General features: G+C 49.7%; 1 pseudogene; it reads right to left on the bottom strand.

Annotated features, from left to right (window-relative positions):
* Window positions 1-14,125: 14,125 nt before the first annotated feature.
* On the bottom strand, window positions 14,126-15,293 carry LOC119462452 (uncharacterized; annotated as a pseudogene).
* Window positions 15,294-16,405: the final 1,112 nt, after the last annotated feature.

Raw genomic sequence — 16,405 nt, 5'->3', positions numbered from 1 at the left:
AACAGCGTTAGGAAGAACATGGCCGACGAAATGAGCGCCGACCAATGAGGATCCCTCGGCGGTGCTCAAAGCTGTCGCTACTTAAAGAAAGAAAAAAAGTTGTCGCAGTTCACCTGAAAGGGCGAAGCATCAATTGCGATAGCAACTTTGTAGAGAGCTATACGGAGTCAATGATATTAGACTTTATCAGCTGTATAAACTTGGACATGCACAGCAGCGCCGGCACACACGCAGAACTGTTGTCGACGCCGTCCGGCGTTTTGCCCGCGTTCGCTCCAAAATGCGTGCGGCGTTGGTGACTGTTGCCGTGGAGCCTATGGTAATAATAAATAGGCACTTGGTGCCGCAGCTAAACGTCGCCTCCCTTCCCTCCCCCCTCCCCCCCTCCCACAGTGCTCTCGCGTGTCGGAAGAAGGCGCGTTTGCTCACTATATGGTGATTGTAAAGGAGGAAAGAGACGCCTACTTCTGCAGCCCTTAAGGGAGCACGGCGCAGAACGCGCGTTTGTTCTCCGCCGTGCGTTCACTCCCCGTGAAAGCGCGCGTCCCTCGCGGCCTTTCACTCGCACATACAGCGTTCGGCGCGCGGCGACGATTTCATCTCCATTGACGTCATACGGAACCTCACGGCGACGGCGACGGCGACGGCGACGCCGACGGCAGAAATCTGCTTTGGAGTGTCCATATAATTGCTATCGCAATAAAAAAAGTTGTCGCAGTTTCACCTGAAAGGCGAAGCATCAATTGCGATAGCAAATTTGTAGAGAGCTATACGGAGTAATGATAGTAGCTTTATCAGCTGTATAAACTTGGACATGCAGCAGCACCGGCAACACGCAGAACTGTTGACGCCGTCGGCGTTTTGCCCACGTTCGCACAAAATGCGTGCGGCGTTGGTGACTGTTGCCGGAGCCTCTGATATAAATAGGTACTTGGTGCCGCAGCTAAACGTCCCCTCCCTTCCCTCCCCCCCCCACGGCCTTTCGTGCGTCAGAAGAAGGCGCGTTTGCTCTACATATATGCTGATTGTAAAGGAGGAAAGAGACGCCTACTTCTGCAGCCCTTAAGGGAGCACGGCACAGAACGCGCGTTTGTTCTCCGCCGTGCGGTCACTCCCCGTGAAAGCGCGCGTCCCTCGCGCCCTTTCACTCGCACATACAGCGTTCGGCGGCGTGCGGCGACGATTTCATCTCCATTGACGTCATACGGAACCTCACGGCGACGGCGACGGCGACGCCGACGGCAGAAATCTGCTTTGGAGTGTCCATATAATTGCTATCGCAATAAAATATCTAGGGACTTTAGGTATAGCAACCGGCGCTTCGCGGGAAATCCGAAATGATTGAGTGAGGGCTCTGTTATACTCAGACGTAACGTCGACGCGCGCGCACGCTGGGCGCAGCGACGTTACGCTAGCAAAACGCGAGCGCTGTATAGTCTGACGCGTGGCGCGACCGACGCAACCAGCGTCCGTCGGCGCGGCCCGGCGGCAGCCGGCGCGAAATGCAGCATGCTGCATTTTCGCGCCGACGACGTTACCCAGACTGCACCGCGTCCGTGTTTCTTTCCACGCGGCTACGGTGGCTAGAAGGGGGAGGTGGGAGCAACGCAGCCGTCGGAGAGCGCGGCGCGTGTTGCAGTGATTGGCGCTGAGCCGTGCTCCCTCAAGGGCTGCAGAAGATAGCGCCAACCTTTCCCTTTCCCTCAAGAACCACTTATCATCATATCAGTGATTCATGATGCCGAGTGGTGGCGCGCGCGTCGACACTAAGATGCCTCCGCTGTAGTTAGGCTGCTGTCGGAGCTAGCGAGTGCGCTCGGTTGGCATGGTTCTCATCGGTTATTTTTTGCTCCACGCTCGCTTCTGTTCGCATTCACGCTGTGGAGTTGTACCTCCTTGTGGTGACAATAGTTTTACACGTTGCCATGCCGTAAGAAGCAATGGCAAGTCGCATGAGACGACAGACGCACCATTTTGCGCCGGGCTGCACAACAGGCTATTTTTCTGCTAGAAAAGCAAAAAAAAACACCCCTTTTCTCGGTGTCTGATGACGATGAGGCACTTAAAGCGTGGCTGTGAGCCGTGCCCCGTGCAGCCAAGGCCTTAGACAGGACTTCGAAGATCTGCCTGTACTTCAAACCCCAGTTGAATCATATGCAGGGTGTCCCAACTATCATGCAACAAGATTTTAAAAAAATATGCAAATGCCCCGTAACTGGGCAGAACCAAGGCAATGTTCTTTGACGTCGCTTCTAGATACTCAGATTATTTTTTTGAATCTGCCTAATTATTCAAATATTATAATTAGATGAAAAGTGTCAATGAGAAAATTGCAGAGCAATATGAAAAACTCCCGATACAGCTTTCTGTTGCTCAATATGTGTTACATAAGTGTTTTTCCCAGCGTGAACGAAGCCCGCGAATACGCGCAAAATTGGCGCGCGACTGGCCGCTCGAGGCACTTTGCGTGTATTCACTGGCTTAATTCTTTCACCCTCGGAAAGACACTTTTATGCAGCACGTATTGAGCAACAGAAAGCTGTATCGGTAGTTTTTCAAGTTGCTCTACAATTTTCTCGTTGATACTTTTTATCTAATTATAATATTTAAGAAGTTGAATAATTACTTAGGACTATTTATGTAAGTAGGCGGAATGCAAAAATAATCTGAGTATCTACAAGCGACGGCAAACAACACTGCCTTGGTTCTGTCCAGCTATGGGGCATTTGCGTATTTTTAAATCTTGTTGCATGTTAGTTGGGACACCGCGTATATTGAATCCTTTAATCAAGTGCTGTCTGTCGTTATTTTGAGTATTCTTCATGGTCACCACCATTCTAGTTCATCGCATTGGCGACTAAATTAGGGTTGTTTACTTAACTCCTATATGGAATGATTTCTAAACCAATTTGACGAGCAGGATGATGCAGTGCGTCGCAGTAATATGACCTAAGGAGCTCTTCACTGCGAGCCTAGAAATCGGTGCAGCTTTCTTTACCGACACCACTAGCATAATATTCTTCGCATTAGCTGAAATAATTTTTGTTCACTCCCGACGATTCGGGAAAGCACGTAGAACGCGTGCGACCGAGACCAACAAAAAATCTTTGTGCCGGCTGTGACGTGCCCGAAGCGAATGCACCTTTACCATTGGACCACTCACCAGAGGATAAAAATTATGGGGTTTTACGTGCCAAAGCCACAATCTGATTATGAGGCACGCCGTAGTGGGGGGCGCCGGAAAATTTGGACCAGCTGGAGTTCTTTAACGTGCACCTAAATCTAAGTACACGGGTGTTTTCGCATTTCGCCCCCATCAAAATGCGGCCGCCGTGGCCGGGATTCGATCCCACGTCCCCGTGCTTAGGAGCCCAACACAATAGCCACAAAGCAACCACGGTGAGTCCATCAGAGGATATCTGCTAGTCATTTATTGTCTCCACTATTAACAAGGTACGGTATGCATTAACTTAATGCTAGTTATGTGAAATATGCGAGCGCTAATTGCGAACAGAAACGCCCGTTTCGAAACCCGCGGCACCAACTGCCGTGCTTCCGCGCCCGGGGAGCGATCTTGCTGTCGACTGCAGCGCCGCCGCTGCTGTCATGATTGCTTGCAACACTCCGCCGCCGCCGTTGCTCTCACCTCCCCCTTCTAGCCACCGTAACGCGGCGCTCACTTTCCGCGCGGCGCTCTGCTCTACTGAGCATGCGCTGCTTTGGCTACGGCCGCTGCGTCCGGCCGCGTCGCGTTGGACTATAGGGGAGGCGGATTTGCGCCCGGCGGGGCATCGCCGACGTGACGCGACGAAACGAACCCCGGCGCGCGCGCGCGTTGTGAACGCCGCAGTATAACAGAGCCCTGACGCGTGAAAGTAGGTCACCGGGGAGAGGGGAGAACGTGGAGGTGAGGGCATGCGTGCGTTCCTTGTCCGCGCAAGCTCTCGCCTGCGTTCCAACTGAGGTTGCGTCGTTCCGCCGATAGGTATCCGCCGCCGTCACCGGCCCAATAGACGCGCGCCCTTGCTACTTTATCTGGTGGATCGCATCTGGCAAGCAAGCCGAGAAGTGTCCCCACCGTGCTGTAGACACGGCTTCGGCGTTTTATCAATTCTACTCCGTGAACGAAAGAGACGCCCAGTGCCACGTCTGCTGCAAAGAGAAGAAGCCACCCGCAGGCTTTGGTGAATCTGCTCTGCAGCGGATAGCGTTATACGTCTTCATTACACTTCCTGTTTCTTTGGCAAGTGCAATTCGTAAATCTAATTGTTCTAGCATTCACGGTGACTCAATCATATTCATTGTACAGCAATCTTTCGTGTCTCACAATTTGCAGGAATATATTACGCACCTTCAAGTCCATTGACATGGAGAGGACCATCGGCCAAAGGAAGCGCTGCCCAGGTGATGACACTCGGGTACGCGGGCGGGCCCGCCACATGGCAAGCGTTGCCAGAAAACTAGCATCGTTGCAAACTAACTTCTCCGGCGAACTAAGCGGGTCGCTGTTCGGCGGCTTGGAAGAACGGCGTGTGGAGCTGGTCCGTGAGCCGGTGCCGGTGGTAGAACACGCTGACAAATCAGTCCAGTGTGAATTGGAGTCCAGCAGCTTGATGGACCATGAGCACAGCCAGCACCTACTGCGTATGGCAGAACTGCAACAACAGAAGGCATTGTATCTGGAAAAGCTGCGCGCTTTAGAAGGCATTCCTACTGCCGCTCCGACGCCCTAAAACGACATGTGAAGAGCATCTGGATTGTCGAACTGCTTTTCTACCTTTTCTTTGTCTACATCTAGCTAATGCGCGTGGATTTGTTTGTGCTTTCTTGAAGTTGACTGGTTTCCTATGTAGATGTGTTTCGGAAAGCGTTTAACACAATTGTTTGCTTCAGCCACGCCGAGCGTCAATGTGGCATCCAGACGTTGACCTGGCAATAAACGGTATTTGTTCTTACATGAGCGTCGTAAGCCCACAAACAAGCGGTCAGCTGCGTGCATGCTGTCGTCTGAGCGAAATTGAGAATAAGCGTAAAGCTAAATCTATTGAATCCTTTCGTCTGGTGCTTTCATCGTGCGTCATCGATGGGCGACGCCTGCAACGCCGCTGTAGGCGTTCCTCATCGCATCAGCGTTGTGGGACGCCTGGTCCTTACCGGGGTCAGGGCCACTGGATAAAAGAAAAATTTGCTGTGGCTTAGCTCAGCTAACCCTGGATATGCAAAGCGAAAGCTTGGTTTAGCCTGGTTAAGTTATAGTTTCACCTGGTTGGCTGACTTAGCTGTATTTATTATACTTAGATATACACTCATCAATATAAGCCAGCTACAAATTATAAGCCGATAAGTCCAAGCATTTTACGAGCCCAACAGCTAACTCTTCCTCAGTCTCTGACGCTAGCTTGGCTCGCTTGGCATTCCGGACCCTCTCCAGTGAAGCAATTCGCCGGGAGAAAGACGCGTGTCAGACGCCGCTTGCGGCGTGGTCAGACGCCGGTAAGACGCCGCGGGGTGGTCAGACCATAGAGGAAAGGCCCGTTTATAGTCCGACGGTATGGGCGCGCAGGCCAGCGTCGTTTGCGGCCAGTCACGCTACGCCGGTTGTGCTGCGTCAGCCGAAACGCCATCTCTATGGACGAGGCAACCTAAAGTTTGCCCGCGCGGTATCAGCGCCAATACTCCCTTGGTGGAAGGATGGAAGTGTAGAAGGTCGCCGCTGGGCCAGCGCGCGCCCGTGTTCTCTACGGCGCGAGCGATCGTGCGCGTACTTTTCGCAACGGCGAGCGCGACCTCATCAACCAGGAAAGGTGGCACGCAATACTGCTGCTGTTGTTGATTGCCACAAGAGCCTCGAAAGGTCTAAAGCCGACCGTGAAGTCCTACAGAATTCCGGGGAGGTGGTACGAGAAGGACAGACGACAAGCGTGGATAACTGCGGTGCGCCGAGTCAAGTAAGTGACGTAGTTTCGCATTCGCGTGCAATATCACGGCCGCTCGATAAAAACGCAATAGTAATGTACCTGTATTTAGTGCATGGCCGTTTGTTTAGACGTGTCGCGTAGTTGAATCTTATAGTGACATCCGCCGTGTTAGCTTAGCGGTAAATGCATACGTGTAGCGCCGCTAAGCTCGACGACGCGAGCTCGATTCCCGGCCCCGGCGGCCGCATTTCAATGGGGGCGAAATGCAAGAATGCAGTTCTTACCATTTACTTAGATTTTTGTGCACGTTAAAGAACCCCCGGTTGTCAAATTTATTCCTGAGACGCTCCGTTACAGTGTGCCTCATAATGATTCGTGCTTCTGGCACGTAAAACCCGCGAATTTATTTGATTGTACTGTTCGTTCACTAGCGATCGGCAAAGAGGAGCTCCAGATAATTATATCCTTTTTCCAAACGCTGCAACTTAAATTCCTTGTTGTGCAGGCTACAAAATGGGCCGCACGTTACTTGTCTTTTGTGTGGTGGCAATCCGTATTTAATGCAAGCTGCGGTCATCGCATGCCTCGGTAAGCGGTAGATCGCAAAGCAGCTGCCCGAGACGCGCGCGTTATGTTTGTTACTTGGCCATGCTTTCTAGGTTCACAATATCCAACCAGTGTTTTAAACTGCCACCTTGCACATTCTTCCTGTTTCAGTCTTCCTGCCAAGAATCTTCGTTTCGTGTAGTAGCCGGCCATCGGTGTGAGCTTACGTTAGCTGCGGCGGGGCGTTCGCCCGACGTGAAAGTAGATTTGCTTTGATGAGGTACGTACCGCTAATTCTTGCGCTCGTGCTGCTGGTCCCAAAGTAATCGCTGGTTACCGTGACCTGAGTTCATCTCGCGGAGCGGTTTGTACGAGTGATTTCTCGTGACCAGTGAAAAGATACCTTGCTCAATAATGCAATGAGTTGCCATGACTCTAACATCTGCATTAAATAAGGCATGATATACATTAAATATTTATACAGCATGATATAATGCATTATGCACATATGTAGTACTTACATCGTTAATTAATTTTATTGGCTTATTAGTGCCTAATGCATGTGTTCTTTCTGTTCCGACAGTGCTGATGCCACTCCCTGGCAGCCAAATTGAGAGCAGCCGTGTGTGCGCGCCCAGCGACGAACGAAACCAACCGCAATCGTCACCGTCTCTGCACATCTCTGCAAGCATGCATGACCGCGTTGTGACTGCATCATATAGAAATAAAAGTGACTAAATTACTGAACTCGGTGTGTACCTCTAACTCGATGTCGTATACAATCCTGTTGGACACCTCCGACACGCACTTGGCTTTCACTGTCACATCACCGCCCACAATTTGTTCAACACCACACACGTGTCGAAGCAGACGCTCCCCTTTCTTGAGGTTGCCCCCACTAAAAAAGCTGTTGGCGTCGGCAACCGTCTTGAAACCGCACTGCAGTCTTTACATCGCTGTTCAGCAAGCAGGCGATCTGCCGCCGTCGAAAACGGAGCGCCGTGAGCACGAGCAGCGAAGGAAAGCGCGGGCGAAATAATGTAAATAAAGCGGAGACTGCACCACGGCGCGACGGCGCTGCTTGAAATTTCCACATTGGGGGCGCTGTCAGGATAGGGAGCCTAGGGAGCCTACATGCAACGCCGTTTTAGGCTGGTGACAGCCTTTGTAAGGGTACTTGCCGCCGCTAGCTAAATTGGCGGGTTAATTGTGGGGACAAAAATGGCGAAAGGTCAGCCGACAGACCACACTTCCCGCAACCCTTGGGGACGTGAAATTAATTAACTTCTTTTAATAAGCTTTGGCCTCAGCAGCCAGAGACAAACGGCGCGTCTGAGCGCCGTACACGGCACGTCTACGTTTTAGTTAAACAGATTAGTGAGGACAGTCTTTATTACAGCACACTTCGAAAAGCACCCTTTATACATTATATACAACTGGAAGGCAACGACAATGCTTAATGCAGTTCCCATTCTTGGCGTGTGATAATCCTACCACGAGCACGCCATCGTGCCTTATAACTTCTTGCTTTATATGTGTCACACGACATGCAATAGAAAAGTAAGTTTGATGTTTTCAAATAAAAGGAAAAGGCAACTAGTATATTAAAGATGTATGCAGGTTTCTTGTGCACACTGGCGGAAAACTAAATGAAAGAAATTTAATAGATCACGTGCCAACACGAATACATCAGAGCGTGACAAAAAAAAAAAAGGCAGAAAGACTGGGGACAAAAATAGCTTCCCACCAAATTTGGCGGTAAATAGCAGTCAAAATTTTGGTGTTGTCACCACCCTAAAACGGCGTTGCATGTAGGCTCAAACGGCGTTGCATGTAGGCTCCCTATGTCAGGAGGCGCAGCAGCGCCTTGAGGCGATCGTTTTCTCGTCTATACTCCGACGTGCGCGCCGTCGGCTGTTATCTTCGGAGCATGCGTAGAACGATCCGAAGTCCGCGCGCCGCTTTGAACGACTGTTTTCGACCGTCGGCGAAGCAAGGGCGAAGTGGGCGCTGGTCCTATGTTTCTAGGCCTATACTCGACAGATTTTGCACCTTTATTTCTTCGCGCGAAATGCATTGAGCATGGAGCTTACGTTGGCTTGTCAGTTAGCGTCCGTTCACGAAGTGACGACCAACATAAGGTACATGCTTTGGGAACGCGCGCACGTTTTCTTTGCGAATGGCGATTAGCATGTATGGCGTCTCCAGGATTTGCCGAACGGTAACCGCAACATTATTTGTTTGCTGTAGGGGCTATTAGGATACGCGCCGGACTGCGGGTTCCGCCGGGACGTGCGCGCCTCGAAGCAAGCGTAAGCGTACGGTTACGTTGGCTGCTGAGTTCTCCTGCCAATTCGCCAGTGTGGGTATCGAGAAGAGTCCCGACTATAGAAGCGACGTCGCAGGGGGTCGTGCGCTCCTCGCCAGTCGGTAGACGCTTTTAAACAAACGCAGCCAGCGTCCGGCGGCTCGCCAGTGATGCGTGACGTAGCGTACGGCGAAAGTCGACGCGACCAACGCGCGAATGGATTATGGGTCTCCAGGAGCCGGGCCGCAACACTACATTTGCTAGTAGGTACAGCGCAGCCGGGCCCGCCGGGGTGCGCGGAAGCCGCCGGTTACGTTGGCTGCGCCAGTGTGCCCGACTATAGAGGGGGTCGTTTTCGCCAGCGTGACGTAGCGTACGCGCTCACGTTACGTCGGACTGTAAACGGCCTTAAAGAAACGCTGCCAGCCAGCTGCGGCGGTTCTTTGGCAACGGCTCAGGTCGCGGTGCTGCCACCGGCCTCAGCGAAACGGCGAGAATGCCGCCAGTGTAGCTTTCGCTACAAAAATTTGCGGCCTTCCGCATACTACTAGGCACTGTACGCATACATAGAAAACAGTGTGATCCACCGCGGCGCCACCACTCGAGGACCTTTGTCTGGGATGGGCATAGAAAAAGCGCCACGAACGCGCTTGGAACGCCGTCGCCCGTGGAAGCCGACTGCCCCACCGCTAATCGGCTCTGCAGGAGCCAGGACAGCGTTCTGCGTTTCACTGCAGGAATGAGCTTTGCACACACTACCACTCCTGCTGTACAGCGGTGTGCGTACAGTTGTATCAGTGCTAACAGACAGTAAACTTCAAGCTAAGTAACTGCGCTCCAGTCCACACTGTGAAGGTGGTTGGCCAGAGAATCTGTGGTATCACCTGATTCGATATACCAATGTGACGTAACCTTGAACTGAGTACTGCCGAGCCTGAGCACAACGCCGTTTTGCATATTTACGTTGCTGTTCTTTTCGTAGCTGAGCGTCTTCGCGATGCTTTTCAGGCGTCTTAACTGTGCGTGGCTTGCTTTGGGCAGGAACCGCTGCGTCCTGCCTGCCCTGAGCACGTAGCCGTCGTGCATATTAACGTTGCTGTTCTCGTCACCGCTCATCCTGTTCGCACTGCTCTTCGGGGATCCTAACTATGCGTGGTTTTTCCATAGCGCAATCACAAAACAGATGAAATAAGTTGCTAGACGGGTTCTTTTTAACAGCCGAGCTGTTTATGCCAGCTGCAAGTCCCTGATGCGTCGGAGAAAAATGTGGGCGATCCTGGCGGTAGTGCAGAAAGGGTCCAAGCGCAATGGCACATATCTGAACTTTCCTAGTTGAGCCTTGCTAAGTCTAGCTAAGCATGGTTGGGACTACTTAAGCTTCGTCACTGATCGATAGCCAATCGAAATCCAATCAATAGCTATTCGATAATCGATCAATAATAAATAAATTTCGGGAAATGCTAGGGATGATATGGCAGTGCATAGCCTAACCCAAATACTTGGCGAATACCTCGCGATAGCCAATAGATAGCCAATCAATAGCTGATCGATAATTGACAAATAATCAATAAATTCCGGGACATGTAGGGGATCACTTCCTGGTGTTTAACCAAGCCCAAATTCGTGACCTTGCAATCGCCAATAGACAGCTAATCTATAATCGATCAATAATCAATAAATTCCGGAAAATAATGGTGATGACATGGTAGTGCTTAGCCTAGCCCAAATACGTGGCCAATACCTTGTGATAACCAATCGATAGCCAATGAATAGCTATAGAATTATCGATCAATAATCAATAAATTCCGGAAAATGACAAATCACTTCGTAGTGCTTAGCCTAGCCAATTACGTGGCCATTACCTTGCGATAGCCAATCAATAGCTAATCAATCCATAATCAATAAATTCTGTAAAATGCGGGGGATGAATTGGTAGTGCTTAGTCTAGCCCAAAAGCCAGGACTAGCTAGCTGCCCATCAGCTCCGCTGTCTCTTTAGAATTGCGCCTCCAGTGCAAGTTACGCTAATTTTTATTTTTATTTTACATGTGAAACTGTAGGAATGTCACTTCCTGCTTCGTAGGCTACAGTTGCCGTTTCCGGGAAATTGCTGCTTATGCAGCCGTAATCTTTACCGGGAAACCCTTGCGGCGAACACTATATATGCGCGAAGGCGAGATTTATGGTTCTTTTTAACACGAGCGTGTTTTATGTCGGGGTCCACGATCGACTTCCTGTAACGGATCTGACCCGTAAAAAAAAAGTCGCAGTTTCACCTGCAAGGCGAAGCATCGATTGCGATGCCAAATTAGCAGACAGCTATACGAAGTAAGCAATGCAGTTTTATCGGCGGCCGTATAAAGATGTAACTATTCACTTACTAAATCAACAAGCGCGGTGTCACGCGCGTACAGGTAAACATGAACACATCTCGCTCGATGACCGCGGAAACTTGTGAAAACGCTGGAGTGAGAAAGCGCGCCAGCGGCAGCGCTTTTCTTAGTTGGCCGCGTGTAAGCACTGCTGAGGCATGTTGAAGCTGCACTCCTTAGCCCGACGAGGCGTCACAGGCTACTCGGACGCGAAAGACAAGCGATGTGCGGAAAGTGCGTCATCACCTCAAGGATACACCTTCGCGCTGGCTGTCGCTTCAACGCGAACAAAACGTCGAAAGCAGAGCGCATACGAAGCTACCGGCACTCGGCGCATGTACAGTGGTGAGCACTGTTAGGGTGAACACCTCATTAGTTTTCAAGTTGGTATAACTTCAACATACCTTCTACTTAAGGGGGGAGATGTGCCGAATACGACGGCTAATGATGATGCCGATAAACGAAATAATGGTTTTCTTTATTTTGTGCTAAACATCAACTGCTATCGGCTCGTGAATACTAATGAGGTGTTTACCCTAAGAGCACTCATCACTACTTTATACCCGTCGCAGATCGCTTTAGAGATGAGGCGCCGCGGGTGCACAATTCGGCCACGTCGCAGATCGCTTTCATGGTAGCTCCGTGAGCAGCAGCCGTGGAAGCAGAACGCTACCCTCCCCCCCCCCCCCCTTCCTGTCTCCGACGCCTCCTCCCCGTGCCTCGCGCGTGAACGAAGACCGTGCGCTTCCGGCCGCCTTCCTCTCTCGCGTGCGCGAGATCTGCGGTTGCCGGCTCACCCTCGCACGCCTTTCACTCGCACACACAACGCAAGTCACGCGGCGACGATTTTATCGCCGTTGGACATTATACGGAACATCACAGGCGACAATGACGGCGACGGCAAAAATGCGCTTGGAGCGTCCATATATTTGCTATCGCAATAATAACAGAGGTGATACAAGAATGTCTGTGCGTACCTATCGTCGCGATTACCACCGATCGCGACAATAAATATGTTCGAACCTTTGTTGAAAATTCTGTGTCACCTCTGTGTCGTGTGCTAAAGAGCTTCGCTGGTCATCCACCTTCACAGAGTGGAATGGCACATGCTTTTTACATAAAATTTCACATTAGCAATCCGGTAATAAACCATGCCTACAGTCTATGACGTAAGAATTGCAACATCCTCGCACTCCCCAGTACTCGGTCCAGTGAGGCCATTGCTTTAACGCGATGGCGTTAAGGGCCCCGTGTCGCAGAATATCCTGCGTCGGCGTCACCGGCCGTGGTGGAGAAAACAATCCCCAACAACCGCGACCACATGACCCTCCGCGTGGCGCAAGGTGTTAGCGAAGGAGAAAATCATCCCGAACCACCCCGACCGCGCATGCCCTCCACATAGTGCAAGGTTTTGGTGAACAGAAATTGAATTTCTCACAATGAAATCCGTGAGAAAATGGTAAAATACGACTTATCCACAACCTACAGACATGGTGGCGTCGGATTCTAATTTGAATGTACGAGAAAACAAAATTCTGTTACGAGGAAACTCAGACACAAACCCCTTTTTCAGCATATCTACCAAACCAACTACAGCGCGCTCTGGCATGGCCTCCGAGATGGCGGGCGCGCGGCGGGTTTTTCTCCGGCCGTCCCAATCGCACGGAGAGAGCGTATTTCCCGAGGTGGGCGTGGCGCGCTCTTTTCTGCGCACCGCGGCGCACTTACTTGGGATCGGAAAAGCTGCCGCGCTGTTGGCGCAGCTTGCAGGTGGCGAGGAAAAAAATGGTTTTGCGCTTTTATTAACCTCGCGCTGATTTGGAAATGTCTGGTCAAGGTGTACGAGAGGCCAAGTCAATGCTGCGGCCATCGGTTCTCAAATGGGCTTTTTTGGTTTTGCTGTAGATTTGCGCCGCCTTTATTAGAGCACTTAGAAAAGCGATGCCTCTGCAAGAGATCCGCATGTCCTAGAAACTTACTATACTTCGAAATTTGCGGGCTGTATAGTATGGGGGTGCTAGCGAAGGAGAAGAAAAAAAAAGAAGGATGATGGGGGTGGGCGTGATCACGCCCGGGGCTCGCGCTCGCCCTGCCGCTAAAGACCGATCAGTCGTTGCCGGGCCTTCGTAAATTAAACGCGTTTTTCTTGTCGCCTACGTGTTCTCTGAGGGCTTCGGCCGACCACTGGCCCCGAGCCCACAATAGATATGTTGATAATGTTGTAAGCTAGATTTAAGGCCTGCGACGGAAGCAGTCCGTTTGGAAGCAGTATCGCAAAAAGCAGGTATCGGTGCTTGCTTCCTTTGTGCATTTTTTCCTTCGGTGTAACAACATATAGCGAAATGAAAACACACGTACAGCAGCACTCAAATTTTCCATTAGGAACACTTTGTTTATATTTCCTTTATTAACAACTTGCAGGCACTTCCTTCTATACGGAATGCTTTAGAGGCATTGTATAACAGGTGAATGCTGTCACAGCAGCGCAAAAAAGTAAAAAAGTGACATCGGCATAAAGGAAGCATTATCCGCACAGAGTGAAGTGGCCGATTCTGGCCTTCATGCAGTCAATATACATCGTAAAACTGAAGCGAAAACTACGATCATGAAATAATAACGCACGCAAAGCTGCTGGTAAACACTGCGCAACGATCATTGCACTGCAATGCATGCGAGGAAATTAAATAAAACAAAAATGCAAAGACGTAAGAAAAGCATTATTCGCATAAGACAGCTCAGTGCTGCATGAATACAATACCATAATACAACTAAAATGTAAACTAAAAATAGGAACTTTGCACAGAACGAAGCACAACGAATCTACGCAGTAAATACTGCACGAAGATTACGGCACCACAAAGTAGCTGCCCAAACGCGACAAAAATCATGTATGATGGCTTCATTGGGATAACATCTTAGTCGGGAAAGCATTCCCTTACTCACGAGACAGCGTTGAAGTATTCTCCGATGTGTCAATATAACCTATACACGAAGCACTTTGCGATGCAGGGGCTTTGACATAAACTTTTTACGGTAGGCTGCCCTGTCTGTAAGAGTGGTGCCTATGTTCGCGAGCAGTATTCCTACATATTTGTCAATTACGGTAGACACTGTATATTCTACGTGTTCATCTCTGGCCAGGCACATAAATAGGGGGCACTTAATTAATTATGGAGTGATGATGTTTGCAAGTTTCTTGCGTACATCCTTCGTCCCAATGTGCGGCACAGCAAAATCAACAGCTTTTTTCACGGCTGCTAAAACCACTACAAATTCAGGCTTAGGGAATGTGAGACCTCCTCGTGTGGAGAGGCTAATCAGCCCTACAAGTTCAGGCGAAGAGGAGTGCGCTTCGTGAAGGTAAGGGCAAGCCGTGCAAGTTCTCCGCTCTTCAACAGCCTTTGCCACGAAGCCGGCGATGTATGCGATGCTCGCATTTGTTACGGTTGAGAGCAGTTTCCGCGCTGGAAAAAAAAATTGTGAAGTGCATGATCAATAAAAAAAGGAAATTTCATATTGTAGTAACTGGGCATTGTCAGACAACGTCTTTAGTGAGGTCAGGTTAATTTGGCATCCATGAATAACGGGTATCGAACCGCTTTCGTTGCGCAAATTACTAAGTTAAGGCCTCTTCATGCACTAATTCCAAACACACAAAGCTCAAGTGAAACTTGAAGGGCAGCTTAACTTAACAAAGAATGCGCACCCATCTCAGAGACTGTCAGCTCTGAAACTAAAGAAACTTTAAAATTACAATCGAGTAAAGCATTCTGCGTAGGAGTAAGCTTCTACTAATGTAGCGTACGATGACCTGTATATTTCAGCCTGCCTGCGAGCGTACATATTTGATATGCACAGATGAAGTTAAGGCGACGAAACAGCGCTTGATATCAGATGAAGAAGCTGAGGACGTTACCTTGCTTTGATGTGAAGCGTTCTTTGCTTGTCTTTTATTTTCTTTCGATAAATGACTTCAGAAAGTGAATGATTGCGTACTAACCGGGCATTGCACTGAAGACATTGAGCACCGCGTCAATGTTGTCCAGTACGTCAGGAGGTGGAGCCAAACTGAAACAGTATAGGACAGGAACGTTTCTTTGCAAAGAATGTAAAAAATTCAGGATTTCTTGCCCTATTAAGAAAATAAGGGGAAGCAAAGCTTTGCGTGTGCATGCCTGGAGTGCTGTTGGCTCGGTGGCGCCGGGTTTTCCGTGTACGACGCCGCCATCAAAATGTGAGTTATAAAATATAAAGACTTCGCTTGAACCGAAACAGTGAAATTGTGTGTAGAGCTCAAGCGCAGATGATACGATGCAAAAAAGCATACCTCACTCGTACGGCTTATCCAAGTGGGCCTTCTGGTGCAGATGTGGCAGGAAACTTCACAATGACAGATGGACTATGTATGCTGCAAACAAACCACCCTTAGTGAGCTACGTACCAAGTAAAACTGACATTGTATAGTCTACGTAATGAGACAATCTGTTCTTGGTGCCTTAGACATGGGTGGAACTTCCCAAATGATAAAGGTACAATATAGAGTAGTGCTTGGGGTAGAAACAAAAACTGGCGAAAGCGCACAAGAACACGCAGAAATAATTTTGCCATATATGAGTAGAAGAAAATAATTCAATACCTGAAAACACTCTGTTTTGTCCCAACGTTCGAGGCCTGTGATGCGCACAGAATCCCAGTTCGCAGTATCTTTTCCAGACTGAAGGTGACAGCCCTGGCATCTAGGCAGTCGTTGCCTGCTTGACATTTGTCGCAGCGCACTGAAAAGCAGCTCCACTGAGTCACTTGAAAGGTCTCTTGTCAGAACATAGAAAAAGCCGCTATCTAGCAAATGCTTCACACAGAGTACGGTGGACTGGCTAGTAAGGAGTAGCGCTTCATATGTCTCAGCACTGAGAAACTTCTTCGCATTTCATTTGCAGGCTTCGTTTATGGCTTGGAGGTATTGCGGGAACTCCTCTTCAAGCCACTGCAGGCGCTCATCAGTATTGAAAAAGAACGGCGTTTGGTCTGGATTTCTAAGCTCTACATGTGCGGTTCTGTTGGCGACGTTGTGAATGGCAAACCACTTTTGTATCATTCTCATGAAATTTATTGCTGCGCCTGCATTTCGGAACATTTCTGCTTTTTGGTGATAAGAGGGATAGTCCTTCAGAAATTCTACTGCAGAAATCACTTCGTTTGAAAAAAGCTGCACCGCTCTTCCGACGTGCATTTTCTCTAAGTTTGTGGGTTCAACATGCTTCT

Source organism: Dermacentor silvarum, chromosome 8 (genome assembly GCF_013339745.2).
Source record: "Dermacentor silvarum isolate Dsil-2018 chromosome 8, BIME_Dsil_1.4, whole genome shotgun sequence".
Classification (NCBI taxonomy): domain Eukaryota; kingdom Metazoa; phylum Arthropoda; class Arachnida; order Ixodida; family Ixodidae; genus Dermacentor; species Dermacentor silvarum.
This window is presented reverse-complemented; position numbering and strand designations above follow the sequence as displayed.